General features: G+C 37.5%; 1 protein-coding gene across 1 annotated transcript in view; it reads right to left on the bottom strand.

The window, feature by feature from the left end:
* Positions 1–17,644, bottom strand: part of dab1a (DAB adaptor protein 1a) — a 454,080-nt gene that overhangs the window by 386,957 nt on the left and 49,479 nt on the right. Inside the window, exons 2-3 of the mRNA XM_089118509.1 lie at positions 15,263–15,370; positions 14,793–15,120 (exon numbers count right to left, since the gene is read on the bottom strand). The gene's annotated coding sequence lies outside the window, so the exon portion shown is untranslated. The remainder of the gene's footprint in view (positions 1–14,792; positions 15,121–15,262; positions 15,371–17,644) is intronic.

Raw genomic sequence — 17,644 nt, 5'->3', positions numbered from 1 at the left:
GAGATTAAGCAAATTGAATAAATGCATTAAAACATGATTATTTAAATAAAATTAAATAGATGCATATAGTATATTTTTCTTCTTTTTTTCACGCAGAAATCTTACCTGTTTTCTTTTCCATTTAATTTATGCATTATTGTTAATTTTAAAGACCCCCTATGGTAAAAAATTTAAAAAAATAACGTTTTTAATGTTGTTTATATGCATTTTAATATGCTTTATGACAAATTATGTGCAAATTTATAAGTCAACACCATTGGTGCATTTTCTCCTTAAAACTGCAGTGAAACAAAGGCACTCAAAAATGACGTTTAAAATCGCTGACGTCACAATCTACCTTGTAACCAATTAGGTCAATGTGTGATCATCAGTGAGTGGATCTCTGAGCTGGTGTGAGTGAGTGGAGGCGGGGCTAATTTACAAATTCATAGTAAAGCTATTTACTGGCAATGTTCATGTTCATGTTAACTAATGCATTAACTAATGTTATTTAACTGTGCTGTTAATGTGAACTGATGCATTAGTACATGTGTGAGTTAACATTAACAAATATTAACTAATGCTGAACAGAGATGTTTATGGTTAGTTCATGTTAACTAATGTTAACTAACAGTGATGTCGATGTGAATTGATGCATTAGTACATGTGCAAGTTAACGTTAACAAAGCTTAACTAATGCTGAACAGAGATGTTGTTCATGGTTAGTTCATTTTAACTAATGCATTAACTAATGTTAAATAACTGTGCTGTTAATGTGAATTGATGCATTAGTACATGTGTGAGTTAACATTAACAAATATTAACTAATGCTGAACAGAGATGTTCATGGTTAGTTCATATTAACTAATGCGTTAACTAACCGTACTGTTAATGTGAACTGATGGATTAGTACATGTATGAGTTAACGTTAACAAATGTTAACTAATGCTGAACAGAGATGTTTATGGTTAGTTCATGTTAACTAATGTTAACTAACAGTGCTATTAATGTGAATTGATGCATTAGTACATGTGCAAGTTAACGTTAACAAAGATTAACTAATGCTGAACAGAGATGTTGTTCATGGCTAGTTCATTTTAACTAATGCATTAACTAATGTTAAATAACAGTGCTGTTAATGTGAATTGATGCATTAGTACATGTGTGAGTTAACATTAACAAATATTAACTAATGCTGAACAGAGATGTTCATGGTTAGTTCATATTAACTAATGCATTAACTAATGTTAACCAACCGTACTGTGAACGTGAACTGATGGATTAGTACATGTGTGAGTTAACGTCAACAAATATTAAATGCTGAACAGAGATGTTTATGGTTAGTTCATGTTAACTAATGTTAACTAACAGTGCTATTAATGTGAATTGATGCATTAGTACATGTGCAAGTTAACGTTAACAAATATTAACTAATGCTGAACAGAGATGTTGTTCATGGTTAGTTCATATTAACTAATGCATTAACTAATGTTAACTAACCTTACTGTTAACGTGAACTGATGCATTAGTACATGTGTGAGTTAACGTTAACAAAGATTAACTAATGCTGAACAGAGATGTTGTTCATGGTTAGTTCGTGTTAACTAATGCTTCAACTAATGTTAACTAGCTCTGCTGTTAATGTGAATTGATGCATTAGTACATGTGTGAATTAATGTTAACAAATAACTAATGCTGAACAGAGATGTTGTTCATGGTTAGTTCATGTTTACTAATGCATTAACTAATGTTAAATAACACGATAATACGATACGGTAAATAATACGATAAATGATATAGAAATGATGACAATGAAATAAACATTCAAACATCCACCCAGCTAGCAAGTGAACCAACCCTAAATAACTGCTTTCCAAACAGCCTCTTTTTACGAATCATTTAGCAATACTGAAGTGAAGCGTTATACAAAACTGACGCTACCAGAATGAGTGCTTCGTCCATTGTAAAAAAAAAAAAAAAAGCGAAGATAAGAAGCTCCGCCCACACAGAAGTTACTGCCGAACCAAGAGACTTGCTATTGGTCGGCACTGCAAATGTGTCAAAATTATGTCAAATTTTTTTTTTCAAAACTGGAAGTTCATCAGGTGAGATTGTTCATGTTGCTTCCATTGAAATGACCAGCTTTGTTTGCAAATTTTGCCAAGCAATGGTAAATGTAATCGCACCTTGACTGATTGATTTATAAACTGCTTTATAAATACATAGGCGACTTCATTATAGTGCAATGGCATCGACTGTGTATTTTTCAGTAAAGCAATGTGAATTTCCTCATTCTCCTCCCTTCTGCTCTCCTTCAGTGCTTCTCTCTCTCCTCTCTTCTGTTCTTTCTGCTGAAGGCACAGGGAAAATTAAAAGCCAATATCACAGTCCATTTCACCAGCCTTCTGCTACTGCAGACAAAGCCACACATCAACTCTCTCTCTCTCTCTTTCTCTCTCTCCCACTATTACCTGGGCTCCCTCCATGTCTCCCATCCATCACACTCTCCTGGACCTGTACCTCGGTAAATGGTGACGTCAAATCAGGAGAGATCCTCTTTTCCTCGTCTTTCTCTTCTCCTCCCCCACGCTCTCTCTCATCTCACTCTGGTTAATGGTGACGTCAAAGAGAGCGGATGCCCCATCAGATGGCCATTACTCATTTGTTTGTGTACAGCAGCAGAACTTGCCTTGACCCCAGCTTCTGTATTTTTCCTCATCCTCTAATCTAAAAAAAAAAATCTAAAAACACCTCACATTTCAACTACAATTATTCTAACAAAACCTAATAGCACAGAAATAACCCACTTCAAACATGTATGCGGTCACATAGGGGTCAGTATCTGCATTCACATGAATCCTATGTAATTGTACTATAGTAGCACAGTCAGAATAACAAGTCACATGTAACCATGTCAATTCAAATGAATTGGTTTCATTGGGATTGTAAGGGGGTGGTTTAAACCTTTTCTAATCCATTTGACAGGACATGTACAGTAGAAAGACAAGAAGGAGGATGGTTGGTATATATGGCAACAGCGGGAAACTGCTAGTATATTCATGCTGTGTATGCATGTCATAAGATCAATTCCGGTTGAAAGCTTGTGACATAAACGTGCACATCAACCTAATCACTTTATTTAGAGTTCATGTACACAGTATGCTTGGATTCGTCGATCGGAATGATTTCCGAAATGTGTCCATGTAAACATAGACTAAAAAGAGAGTCCACAATAAAAAAGGAAAACAATTGTAAAACTCGAGTTTAAAGGGTTAGTTCACCCAAAAATGAAAATTCTGTCAGTATTTACTCACCCTCATGTTGTTCCAACCCCGTAAGACCTTCGTTCATCTTCGGAACACAAATTAAGATATTTAAGATATTAAGATCGCTCCTGCATACAGTCCATAGGCTTCTTGAGGGACTGGCTCTTGTTGTCCCCGAAAAGTCATTAAAGACATTGTTAAAATAGTCCAAGTGACCACAGGGGCTCAAACTTAAGTTTATCAAATGACGAGAACACATTTGTGTGCAAAAAAACAACAAAAATAACGACTTTATTTCAACTATTCGTTTATTTCTCCCTCTGCGCGAGTCAGGTTACTAGTTTAATAGCGTAAGCTTCTGTTATTGTACCTCACACGCATCACACACATTTGACCAGCGTCGGCCAATAGTGAGCCTACGTGTGACGTAGCTCTACACTATCACACTACGTTAACTGACTACAGGCCCATGGAGAAGGAAGTGAATAGTTGAAATAAAGTCATTATTTTTGTTGTTTTTTTGCGCACAAAAGTGTTCTCGTCGTTTGATAAACTTAAGATTGAGCCCCTGTAGTCACTTGGACTATTTTAACGATGTCTTTAATGACTTTTCGGGGACAGCAAGAGCCAGTCGCTCAAGAAGCCTACGGACTGTATGCAGGAGCTATCTTAATATCTTAAATATCTTAATTTGTGTTCTGAAGATGAACGAAGGTCTTACGGGGTTGGAACAACATGAGGGTGAGTAAATACTGACAGAATTTTCATTTTTGGGTGAACTAACCCTTTAAAACACATAAGTCACGTTCTGACAAATGTAATTGTTATATTCATGTTATATTCAACTTGGTGCCATCATCAAAAAGTAATATAAAATCATGTAAATGTTGTTCTATTATTATTATTATTATTGAATTACAATCTAGCTATTAAAATGAAGAGTATTTTTTACAAAAAAAAAAACAAAAAAAAAACATGAATTATTAATATCAAGTTTTTAGTGTGAGGATCATAAGAACCCGATTTCATGTTTTATGTTTTTGTATTCTGCATGCTGGTCGCTCCCGGTAACTAATTCGACAGAAACAAGTTTTGTCAGACATTAATAACAAATAACAAGCTGGCAAATATTGGCAAAATATTATGCCAAACTATAAGGCAGATTTTTTTTCATCCTATGTATCATCTTATGTCCAATGACAATGTCACCAAAGTATAATAGACAGTCAACATTAAATCAATGAACCAATCAATCAATATATGACTTTACATTCCTTGTATTCCATTTCTTATGAAATTGGGATCCCCCCCCCCGCACCCCCCCCCCAAAAAAAAAACCCACGAAGACTCTTTCATGTATCTCTGTTAGCCAGCAATATTCTAATTTGATGAAACGTGGACATGAAACATTTTGTCCTTTTGTTGTTTTTTCCCCATTTTTTAATCAAAAATTAATCAAGCTCTTGCTGAGTAAATGGCAAATGCAGTCTATGCATGTGTGTGTGTGAGTGTGTGGGCAGATGAATCATTAAATGTTTAACAGCATTTCAACAGTCTCTTTTAAGGGTTTGGATGTGTCGCCCCCCTTTTTTCGTTTGCAGTCGATTACCCAGGAAACAGTGCCTTCTGTGAAATTTAGAGGGTTTTCCTTCAACTCGAATGCACACATGAATTCTAACCGATCAATGTGTGGTGAAAATTGTTTAGTTACAGGGAAGTTGAGAGAAATCAGAGCCACAACTGCCTCAATATAAGACACAAACTACTGGCTGCACAGGACACAACAAGGGTAACTGTAGATAACACTATTCCAGCGAATATTTAGTGTCCACAGAAAAGGTCAGGACAATTGCAAATACACTTATTTTTTCAAATACATTCATGCTGCCGAATACACACTGCAGAGTATCTGGAGTGACAACCATATTAACATGTGGGACAGAATTACCCACATGTATTTTGATCAGATTTTGTGGACCAGTGCATTGCTAAAGTATGTTTAAAGCTACTCTGTGTAACTCTTTTAGTTTATTCTTAGCTAAAAACACTTAGTTCTTTCAAAAATATACGTGCTCATTAATGTATATTTACTTCGTTCAAGTAATAAAGTATTCTCGTGAGTGTATAATATACCATTGAAAATACATACGGGTAAGGGGTTCTAATGTCGGTCGCCATGTTGCCCCTCCATCTTGAAAGTACATTAGCCAAAGAGGGACATACCCGTTAATTCAAGCTTCGCCTTTCGCGTTTACGCTTGAGCACTCATGGACGAGGTCGAACTGGAAGCCATGTTAATCTTGGACTAAATTGGCCACAGTAGGAGTTAAAATGAAATCGGAATTGAGAGGAACAGAAACTAATATTCACTGGATGGTCATATACATTTTCACAGCTAGATGGGGGTAAAAATCACACAGTGTAGCTTTAAGTATTAGTGCAACAGACCTGCCGCATGTTCTGTAACCTGTAATGCATTATTATTTCCATCTTATCACGAACTGATCTTTTTAATGCAATGTTTACTAAATTGAACAATATTTCGGCTACATGCTAATGTTTTAATGTTCTACTAATAAATATTAATAGCATTAATTAACTAATTTCTAATTAACACATTTCCAATAATCAATTATTTTAAATAAAAGCAGATTATGTTGCTTTAAAGGCCACACTACTCCTCTAATGTACATCAAAACCTACACATCCTGTGTACACACACACACACACACACACACGTAGTCTTTCATATGTACACTCTTTACATACTAGAAACTACTGAAGTTCACAAAACAAGATCATTAGCTCAGCATAAAGAATGGTCTAAACACTGAGCATTTATATAAATTCAAAAAAGATAAAAGTATACCGACAGTACGTTCTTCATAACACGAATTATTAGAAACACCCACAATTATCTGTTCTTTGATAATACATAGGTAATACAAGTGAAAAGTGATAACCCTGTAGAAGCACAGTATATTTACCGTACCTCATCAAAAGCATCATCTAAGTTTGCATCCCTTTATCCATAGAAAAGAGGTCAACACCGTATACACACATCATCATCATGCAAGAAAAACAAATCCTTTAGAACTCATTCTGTTTGAAGATATAATCAAAGAAATGTAATTATGCAGTGCAGCATGTGGTAATCAGCTGCTACATGACATCCAGTGGATGTCATCACTCAGACTTTAGAACTCGGTTTGTTTGTGGGATTGTGTAACCCAGATATTCAAGCCTGTGGAGGTTACAGTCACTTTTTTTTCCCATGTACAAAGATGATTTATTTTTAAAAGAAATCTCTTACGCTCACCTAGTATGGATGTATTTAATAAAAAAAATAAGGAAAAAAAATATTGTGAAATATGTCCTTCGATATATCTAAATATACAAAAACATAGATATATCGAAATCGTCGTCCATTGCGATTTCCTGAAAGCCGGTAAAACTTCGTGTAAACAATGCGTGACGTAGACGCGCGAGAGATCACTTCCGACGTAACGTTGGACACGGTTCAGTTTGGTTCAGTTGGACATCTGATTCAGATCAGTTGGACATGGCTGTTAACAAGAGGTAAAAACTATATACTGTTTGTTTTCTCACGCAAACCACTCGTTTCATGTCTTAGGCCATCAGTGTGTACTTACATTTACGAGTCATTAAATCATGTTTAATTTTGACTTCTCTGTGCATGCTCTTTGGGGTGGACCCCCTAAACCTGCATTATATGACCGACAGACAAGAACGGTTTGACTGAAAAATGTCAAAATTGAAAATACTGTGGAAACAGACACCTACATCTTGGACGCCCTTGAGGTAAGCTAAAACATATCAAAAATTTATTTCAAAGTGAACTATCCCTTTAATGCCGACTTGAACTTTTTGGCACCATTCAATGGAAATTGCATTTCTGCACAGCCGTAATACGAACATCAACTAAAAAAAAAAAATAAAAAAAAATATATATATATATATATATATATATGAAGAGTTCAGATGCAAAAGCCTCTAAGTGCCATTTGAAATTTTCTTCTAAAATGATAATTTTTATCAAGCTTGTATATTTAAGTTCAGCGATTTCACTTAAATGGCAATGATAATTACCTATTAATTGTTATTTAAGTGAAATTACTGAACTTAAATATACAAGTTTGACAAAAATCATCATTAAAGAAGAAAATTTCAAATGGCATTCAGAGGCTTTTGCATCTGAACTCTTCATATATATATATATATATATATATATATATATATATATATATATATATATATATATATATATATATATATAATAACAGCTATATTCACATTCATCTGTTTTTGATAAAACTGATCTCACTTTCAGCACAACTCACTGTACATTTAACATGCAAGAAGCAACATAGTCTTTTCCAGAAATGGAGCCACATGCACATTTTCCCAATGAGCCTGGGTTGGCCAATTTTCCTCCACACAATCTTACACAATGCCTTTACCAACAAAACTGCACATTTCAGCCTGAATGGTTATTTTCCTCTGCATATTTTCCTCCTGTGGAACAATTCATATTGTTATAATGTCTCAATGTGGTAAGTATTGCACTGTTTCCTGCAGCACACAGATTTCACATTCACACTTATTGACATTACCATGTTCAGTGGCTAGAATGTCGCAGACAAAAGCAAATTAGCGAGAGTGGAGAGACGTGGAGATTGACAACCCTAGCCACCCATTTCCAATTTCACACACTGCACACACACCATCGCCACCTATTTCAGCTCTCATCATCTCTTACACACTAATCTTTGCCTAGGGCTTATGAAGCATTCCAAGGAGCTCTTGTGCACCTCAGATTTCTCAAGTGAGTCACCAAAATTCAAGAGAGCATGTATCATGTGTTTTACCTGTTTCTGTATGTGTGATTTACACAATGAGAATAGCGGCACCTGTCCAAATATCCCTCTGGAAAATTAAGCTTTACTCAACTCTGATGCATAGTGCTGTGTGACATTGGGAAGTGTCACATTGTGTTCGTGGAAAACCGTGGAAATGCTGTGAAGATACGCAACCAAGTCAGTGGTCATGGCTGCCCTTCAGGTGCTCTGGAAGGACATCCAGTTCTCTGGTGTTTCACTGCAGCTGATAGTGAAGCAAGAGAATTAGGGAGGTGATGACTTTAATCAGGTAATTACCATCTGAGCACGGAAAGAGACGAGTCGAAGGCAAGGGCTGGAGAGGCCTACTAAAACACAGGCTAGTGAAGGGGGCGCTAGAGGGTAGAAGAAGTGAGTGTGTCCTTGCATACAAGTATATCAAGAGTCATAATAATACAAGTATATCAAGAGTCAGAGTAAGGCCATGTGTCCGCCAAAGCGTTTTTTCCACGCGCCTGGCGTATGTTTTCAATAGTTTTCAATGGGAGCGCCGCGTTTTTTTAAACGCCATAAGCGTAACAAGGCGTTGAGCGTTTTTTTTTTCAAGCTGAAGCAGCGAGCGCCCAGCGTTTTTTACTGGTCGCCGAGAGTTGAAAAATGTTCAACTTTGGATAAAACCCAGCGATCAACACTGTCACTTTTTACCCAGCCGTCCAATCACAGTGGAGGAGGGGCGGGACTAATACCACACTGACCAACTGTCACAACATTCTTTCTGTACAACGGCATCAGCTGGCAGAGCTAACCCAACAAAATGGATGAAAAATATTGTTTTAGTACGAAACAAATTATCTGCGAAATCAGTTACAAGGAAACTGTGCTGATATTCTGTATCATAGCAACGAAACGTCTCAAAAATGCTCTCAAGCTCTCAAACGGAAAAAAACGCCCAAAGCACGGCGTCTTCAGCAGAGCGTCTGACGTTTTCAGCTGGCTAAAAACGCTTTGGTGGACACACGGCCTAAGAGGGAGGAACAATAGAGGAGGAGGAACTACATGAGAGGGCGGAGCCTAAACATTCTGACAGAAAAGGGCTATATTTTAACCGTGATTCCTGTTCATTTCAGTCTAACTTAACAGTTTGCTTGCAAAAAAAAACTTAACTAGGAAACCAATTATATATGGACCAGTACAAGATTCCAAAATGACAGACCCTTGTGAAAAAGAAGTACACTTAATTGTAACGAATGTGCTTGTGTACTTCAAATTGTACGATCTGTACTTGCAGATACTATATTCATTACATAAAAGGTCACAAGTGTATATAAAGATAACTTTCATGATGACACACGTAAATAATGTAAAAATTATAAGTAATTATAATTTTTAATGATCTTTTGTTGTGCTTTAAAGCAGCATGCTTATTTTGATGTGTTGATTAACATCCGAAAGCATGTGTAAAGTACTATATACAGTAGTATAATGATATACAAACACACAAGAATGAAACAATAGACGCTGACAGACAGACAGGCTCGCAGTCTTACATACACATAAGGCCACAGTGGCCCACTTAAGGCCAGACTGAGAGTTAACACAATTAGACATAGGCTAATGGAATCTAGACAGGCCAGAGATAAATGCGACTTCATTAGTACAAGCCTAGAGAGACTGTCAATGCTAATCGCTGATGAAGAAATGTGGTTTCCTTCTTTTGCTTCCTCTCGTATACTCCTTCACACACTATCTGTCATTCCCGAGCATGTGTTTAAAGTCTGGCCTTAGGATAGGAGGAAAGAACGATGAAGGAAAGAAGGGCAGTGAATGAAAAGAAAGGTAAACGGCATCTGTTTGAGAAACTTACATGCATATGGACAGACATGCTAGTTTTCATAGCTTGTAGCTCTGTCAAATATATTTAAAAATCCCTTGAGACAAAAAGTGGGTAGCCATATTGGATTGAGTGCTTTCGGTTTTGAACAATGCCTGGCAGAAAACATGCAAAGGACCACTCACATAATGACCTGGTGGGAGACAAAATCTATCACAGAGAAAGCTTTTACTCACACACACACACACAAATAACGCACATACTAAAGCCCGGTGTGAGTGTGTGTATCTTAGGGGAGGGAAAAATTTAAAACTCAGAAAATGGATAGCCATTCCACGGCTCACAGGCCATTTAATGATTAATAGAGATTTGTGAGAGGTTCAAACCAGAAAATTTGATTCTGGTCTGGCTGGTTGTGGCTGGACATAATTTGATTTCATGCATTCATCCATTGGCTTTGGCCATTTTGAAAGTGCATATCCAATTAGCTATACATAGCCGTACCGTAGCTATAGCATTGAGGATGGAATTGTTCACTGGAGCCAAACATTCTGCAAATCTAAACAAATACTTCTATACTTTTACATCCTTTAGCCACGAAAATGGTTAAAAAAGGACTATCTTCCTCAGTAGTTGAGAAATGCAATAGTGTGCCAGCTTCAAAGCTAGCTTAAGACTGTATTCCATTGCCTGAATTTTTCTTTCAATATTATTGAAATATAGTGTATTTTTTTTTTTTGTTCTATTACGAGAGGTTCTCTCATACTGCGTAATATCTTGCGCTCAGGGAAAACCTAGTGTAAGATCACGCAGTGCTCGTTCCCTCTTCTAGAGAGAACTGAGGTTACGTTAGTAACAGAGTACGTTTTTCAATACACTTTCAGCAGTGTGCTGTATCTAAAAATAAATAGCAATTTAATAGGTTGGACTCTGTTGTTTATATTATTAATGTTGTTTATATTTAAGACAACAACAGCATGCGGATAATGAATACTTCGGGGCAGATAGCGATCGCCTTTGTTTGCGCGATGCTGGTAACGTTACTGACCTCACTCCTGGTCTCGCCATGTTTACTTCCGGTATACTGCACGCGGATTTTTGTATGCGCCTCAAAAGAACTCAAAAGACCAAGATTCCTTGCGAATAGAACATGCGCAGAACACAAGTCACTATGGGGATATGCCGATACGCGTTTACATGATAAAAAATTCGGGTTAGAAAAGGGGTACCCCAGGTATAATCTCCCGGTTTTTAAAATTCGGGATATGAGCATATTCGGGTTCTTGCCGGTGTTTACATGGCCGTTTGCGATCGGGTTATTACTAATATCCTGGTTTTGAACGGGTTATTGGCTGCATATAAAAGTAGTCAGTTTCTTGTTGAATCCGGCATTGAATTCATGGAGATTCTGGAAGCTGTCTTCCGGAAATCCGCAGCACAGACAGCTAAATTACGATTGAAATTTTCAGGAACATAATCAAACATAAATTGTATACATTGTTGACAAACTACATCGTCCGTAGGAAGCCCGAACACTGAAGACCTGACAGCTGGATGAACATAACACACTTTCGACGAGCCGCAGAAATATGGCCATGTCCTTTTTTGCATATTCCAGAGGGAGGGTTGATTTAAATGTATGGGTTAGTGACGTCTAAAACCCGTTGTAGTCTCAATCGAGTCGTTTTTGTAGGCATTAAACTTCCTGATTTTTAAAAGACGACATAACTTTCAGTGCTGCAACTTTGCAGATACTACTCATGCACCAACAGCAACATTACACACTATTTAAAATGAAAACATTGAAATCGCAATCAACCAAATTGCACATGTACTGTACCTGATGTACATCCAAATGAATCAATATTGAATCAAATCATGAAACCTGTGTCAGTTTTCTCAGGCAAATACAGATGATATTTAGTAATGTATAATGCTCAACAAAGCCCAAGAAATGGAGATAAAGAACTAAATTCTCAAAGCAGAGTTGCGGTAGAAGGCCATTATGGCAGCGTTGTCCCACCCAAGACCTCGGCCAAATCCCCTTAATCAGTTTCTTATGTAGCTCTGAATCTGAACACAGATTAGCAAGCATTACAGCTTACAAACCTGATTATCATGAAAAATGATGGTTCTGTTCAGATGGTTAAATGACCCTTTTACATAGTAATATTTCATTCCCCTGTTTAGGTTTCATTCACTTTCACTTTAAATTGTACCCATGTTTGCACGATTGTGTGTATGGGATTGTTTAGATTAGTGATTTACTGTAGTTAAATAATTCTTTTGTGCACAGTCATGCGAGATTTGATTCTGGCCTGCTTGTAAATCAATGTCCCTTTAAGAGTGTGATCACAGCTGCATGCCAAGAAAGAGTTATTTTTCTGTGGCATAACATGTGTTTGCAGGACGAACGGATAAAACGATTGCAAAATTAACTCCGCTACTTCAAGTTAACTCTATTTACTGATCCAAATATTTAATAATATAAATTATTCATATTTCCCCTTTGAGTTAATTTACTACACAGTTGAACAAATGTAAAGCACCCTGAACAAAGTAAAGCATTAGCAGATAGATCAATGTTTTCATTTGTAAATCTGAAATACACTCAAATAAATCAAAATCAATCTAAAAATGGACTCAAAATGAAACGAGCTTGTGAATCTTAACCAATTGAACAAGTATAAAATATACAGCCCTAACTAACCAATGTTCATCTCAACGCCATTTGAAGAAGAAAAAACGAATCTCAATCTAAAATTACCTTATTTGACTGCCTGTAAAGAACACCTTTTTTGAATCAGTTATTACAGTGCACTTTGTGGCCAAATTCAGCTAAATGTCAGCTGTCGAAAGGCTCTTGCAGTCATGCTGAACTGTAGAGAGATTGACAACCATGTTGTTTGGGTCCAAGGGATTGGTTTCTGCTGACTCATTGAGATGTCAAATTGAAATGTGGTCGCCTTGACGATGTAAAAGAGATTCTGTGCACGAGAATATATCATCGGCAGAGCAAACACACTAGATTGTCCACGTAACACTTTGCACAATTTAATTAGTTTCTCTTCCCCTGCATAGTCTAGCTGTATTGTCGTTTCCTCCCTCTCACCTCCATCCGTGACCTTGTGGAGGCAAGTTTGCCTCTGAATATTTACAATCTGTCTTCATAAAGTGTGTTATGAGTGCATTTGTATTGGGGTTTTGTGGCGCACAGTACCTGCTGCATTAGCTGACAGACAGCAGAGCTGGCTGCAACAGAAACTAATTGATGTTTCTGAGACACACACTGATACAAAAAACATGTTGAGTGTAGCCAACCATGTCCTATTTCAACAAAGCATGTAAGAGGAATCAATCAGCTGGGAGCGATGCCATTACACACATGCAGGAGGGCATTTATGCGCAAGGCACCTCAGCACTACATCGCAGCAGATGGACCTGTTAGAGCTAACTTTTTTTTTGACCTTGTGTATCCTAATTGTTTTTTGCATTTCAGATTCATAACCTCGCTCTCATTACCCAACAACCCATCTGTCTTCCATTAAACTGGGAGAGATAGTGTTGGAGAGAGAGATTCAGCTATGTATGTGTAGACTGTTGGTGTAAGCATTGTGTGCATGTTTGTGGGTCGTAAGTACATTTTGATGCTTAATGTAACACGCATGAACACTCTTTAACTTCCACACAGACATCTTTTGTCATACACAACTGCACACATGCTGTATCTTTCCAAAATATGCAAGGACAAATACACACGTTCTACCATAGCCAAACTTTTAACACATACTGTAATGATTCTTACTATATGACTCTTTTTTGAACACTAAATATAAATTGACCATATCAAATATAAAAATAATAATGACCACTTTTAATGACAACTCTCGGTTGAAAAGGTTCTGGTTTGGTTTTAATCACATAAAGGGTCTTTAAAATCTCCCATATATATGAACACAGAAAAATGCTCACTTCTTATAGCCGTTTTTACAGTATAATATGATAAAATAATGATTCAAATAACAAAATAAATGTTTATGTAATTAAATGTATTAAAATGATTTAGAAAACGCATACTACAATTATTAATAGAGTGTATTGTATACAAATAATAATAGAGGATTGTGTTTTACTGTATACTACTACTAATAATAATAATAATTTTATAAGAATTAAAGATTGTGTTTTACTGTCAACTAGTACTACTAATAACAATAATAATACTAATAATAACAATAAACGTAACTGTAAATGTAGTTAAAATGGTAGGCTATATAAAATGAATAAAAATTATACAAAGGTATAATGATTAAATAGCATGCGTTTTACTGTATAATAATAATAATAATAATAATTAAATAATATTAATAATAATAAATTTAACTGTAAATGTAATATATATATATATATATATAGTTATTATTAATCAAATTTATAAAAATGTATTATTAGTATTAAAGTGTTTTCCTAAATAATAATATTTATATTATTATTATTCTATTATTAAACAGTGTCTTTTACTGTATTATAATAATAACAATATATTATTACTGTTATTATTATTATTTTAAATTTTGATTTTTAAACTTATTATTATTACTTTCAAATAGTGTGTTTTACTGTTACCTGACTCACACACACACACACACACACACACCACTGAACCTAAAAGCCCTGATACAGTCCCTGCAGTGTACCCACACAAATCAAGTTAATACAATCTCTCAGATGGCATCTTACCGGGATACATAACTCAACTCAAGCAACACCTGCATTTTACACACACTGTTCCATATCTTTCACAAATACACACAGTGTCATATGCCCTGTGACCCCCCTAAAGGAAAGATCCCCTACCTTCGCCCCCTACAGTGCAGTCCAGCCAAGCACGCCTCCTCTCTCAGAGTGCCTTTTCACACCTGAAGAGTCTTTCCTCCTCTTTCCTCGTAAAAACAATGTGGGATATCAACGGGACCCAGGGAGGTTAGCGGAAAGGTTGCCTGCCTTCGCCTTCTCTCTGCTGTAGTATATGTGACTATCCCAGCATCAGATAGGAATCCTCTCCTGCAGCAGTATCAGCAACAGCGGCAGCCGACCGGCTCACCAGCTCAATGAGGGTGACTACAGGACTACTGCAGGAACAGCAGCATCAGACTTACACACACACACACACCCCACACACTCTCTGCACACACACACACACAAGGCCACATTACTCCTGCCTTCAATCCGCTCTACCTTATTCTGTCGAATAGCAGCACCACTCTTTATTTGTATTTATTTTTTTACAGTGGCTTCTCCATCCAGTCTCATCCACTTCACCCTACCTTATCCCAGCAGTATCCATGATGCATGCTTTTAACTCCTCCTGGGTCTTCCAGAAATACCATTTGTCTGGTCCAGAGAGTTCTTCTTAGAGCTGGATGAGGGAATTTCTGAGGGAATGAGGGAAATATGGATTAAACATGACTTAGGTGCTTTGACACGGTCTGCTGTAATTTATTCACTCACTACAAGCGTTGACTGTGTTTACATGAACATTAACATTCTGATATTAATCCTAATTTAGTCATTCAGTGATTATGCAAGTGCCGTGTAAATTCTTTAATCAGATTAAGCCAATATTCTGGTTTCTAGAAATCTGAATAAAACCTCTGGTGTATTCCCTTATTAATCAGAATTTTCACAGTCATGTAAACACATTAATATTCACTGTAACTGCTTATTTAAATCTGTGCATGTCTATAATTCGTAATAAAAAGTCAGTCGGCTGTGTGAGGAGTGAGGAAGTTTCCATAGGAGTCATGAGCGAGGATACACAGGTGCCCTCGGCTCTTAAGGGGGTTGGAGCTGAGATGCAAGGAAAGGAAAGGAAGTGAGAAAAGGAAACAAGGATGCACAAATTAGAAATGAGAAGCACACAACATGTGCCCTTTCCAAGGACAAGTTCCGGGTGGAGAAGGGCAAAAGGCGAGTGTGGCTAGCTCTCCTTCTGAGGTACAAGGGTGAACAGACCCCTTTTTCATTCTTTTCCTCCTTCCTTTTTACAATTTTCCCCTCCCTTTTCCTCTGGAGGGGGGGGTGTTAGGGTACAAGAGATTGTTTTTTTTACAGGGAATTTAAAGTAGGGGTTGGTAGCCTGGCTCTTAGTAGGACTAGGGCGGTCTAAACTGAGGTTGGGCACACTCCTTACCCTAAGAGTGAGCTAAAATGCTGTTACCAGAGAAGCAGACTGTTTTCTTCTCATTGTTGCTAGTTGGGAGGTCATGGACTTAGCTGAGGCGAACTGCTTTTAATACATTGCAAGGCCCAAACACTAATGGCTCGAGGCTGAGGCCTCTGAGCTGTAGTCCTTAGATTGTTAGTTCCAGCACAACAAGCAGGCATTGCTCAGCATGGCGTAGTTGGTATGGAGTCCCCATAGTGTCAGCAGCTGACAGTGTAGAAGTTCCCTCGAAAGGGAATGTCTATAGGCTTACGTATGTAACCCAGGTTCCCTGAGAAAGCGAACAAGACTGCTATGCGTTGGGCATGAACCAGTCATGCCACTCGGCCGCCATCTTGGCAAGGCCTCCGGGCAGCTATTTCGGACTAACAAGGCCAGGCTCTGGACAAGACTAAGGCCGTGTGTCCACCAAAGCGTTTTTAGCCAACTGAAAACGCTAGCCGCTCTGCTGAAGACGCTGTGCTTTGGGCGCTTGTGAGCGTTTTGGCAGCACAGCGTTTTTTCCGTTGAGACGTTTCGTTGCCATGATACAGAATATCCGCAGCAGTGGAAAAACACTTTGGTGGACACACAGCCAAAGACTTTCACTGGTCATCGGGACATAAAAACTGCATGTATAGACACAGCAGTAAAATATGATACAAAAAAAAAAAAAAAAAAAAAAAAAATATCGCTGAAAAAGTTTGATGACTTTTCCCCAAAATAAGGTTTAAAACGCCCCTTTCCCCACAGGTTATGCTTTTACTACGCATGTGCGAGGCTAGCTTGACTGTTAAAAGCAGACGGTTGGCTTTCCAGCGGGAGGGGCGGGGCATGTGCATACAACCGCCATCTTTGGCGTTACGGGTTTTCCCTATATAGTTGTATTGAGGATTTAGGAAGTGGCATGTCTCTACATAAATAGTATCTGGTATTGCTCAGCCCTACTCTTGTGTGCTGTTTTCAAGGATATAAAAATAATTTATTATTTGGCTGAATTACTGTGCAAAATAACTCAAATCCCTTATATAAAAGACAAGAATCCAGAGGATTTCCACAATAGAGCAGCAGGAAAATTTAATCAGACTATAGCTGCGTTTTCACCGCAATTATCAGGAACTATTTGTCCCAGGAACTTTTTTCATAGGAACTTTCTTTGCCCCAGACCGCTTGCTTACTGCGTACTGGGGCAGGAAGATTATAGTGACGTTGAACTGCTTGCGACTGCTCCTCCCAATCTGCGCGTTTGTTTTGAGTTTTGGAGGAGATTCAAGCTATGCTGCTTTTGTGTGCGATTGGTTTACTAACGAGATAATTAACAAACTGGCAGAAAAGAGACGAGCACCCAAAGCGTATTCAGAAAGCTCGTAATGCTAGATAAAAAAATAAGGCGTTTGTTATCAGCAGACATCGACCGTGAGATGGATGGGACGAACGCACGCCATCGGGCAGAAAGAAGAAGTGGTAAGAACCAATCAGCATGTTCAGCGCAAAAGTCCCACCC

Source organism: Pimephales promelas, chromosome 13 (assembly GCF_988280905.1).
Source record: "Pimephales promelas chromosome 13, fPimPro1.hap1.1, whole genome shotgun sequence".
NCBI classification, from domain to species: domain Eukaryota; kingdom Metazoa; phylum Chordata; class Actinopteri; order Cypriniformes; family Leuciscidae; genus Pimephales; species Pimephales promelas.
Note: the sequence above shows the minus strand (reverse complement) of the source record. Positions and strands in the feature narration are given on the sequence as shown.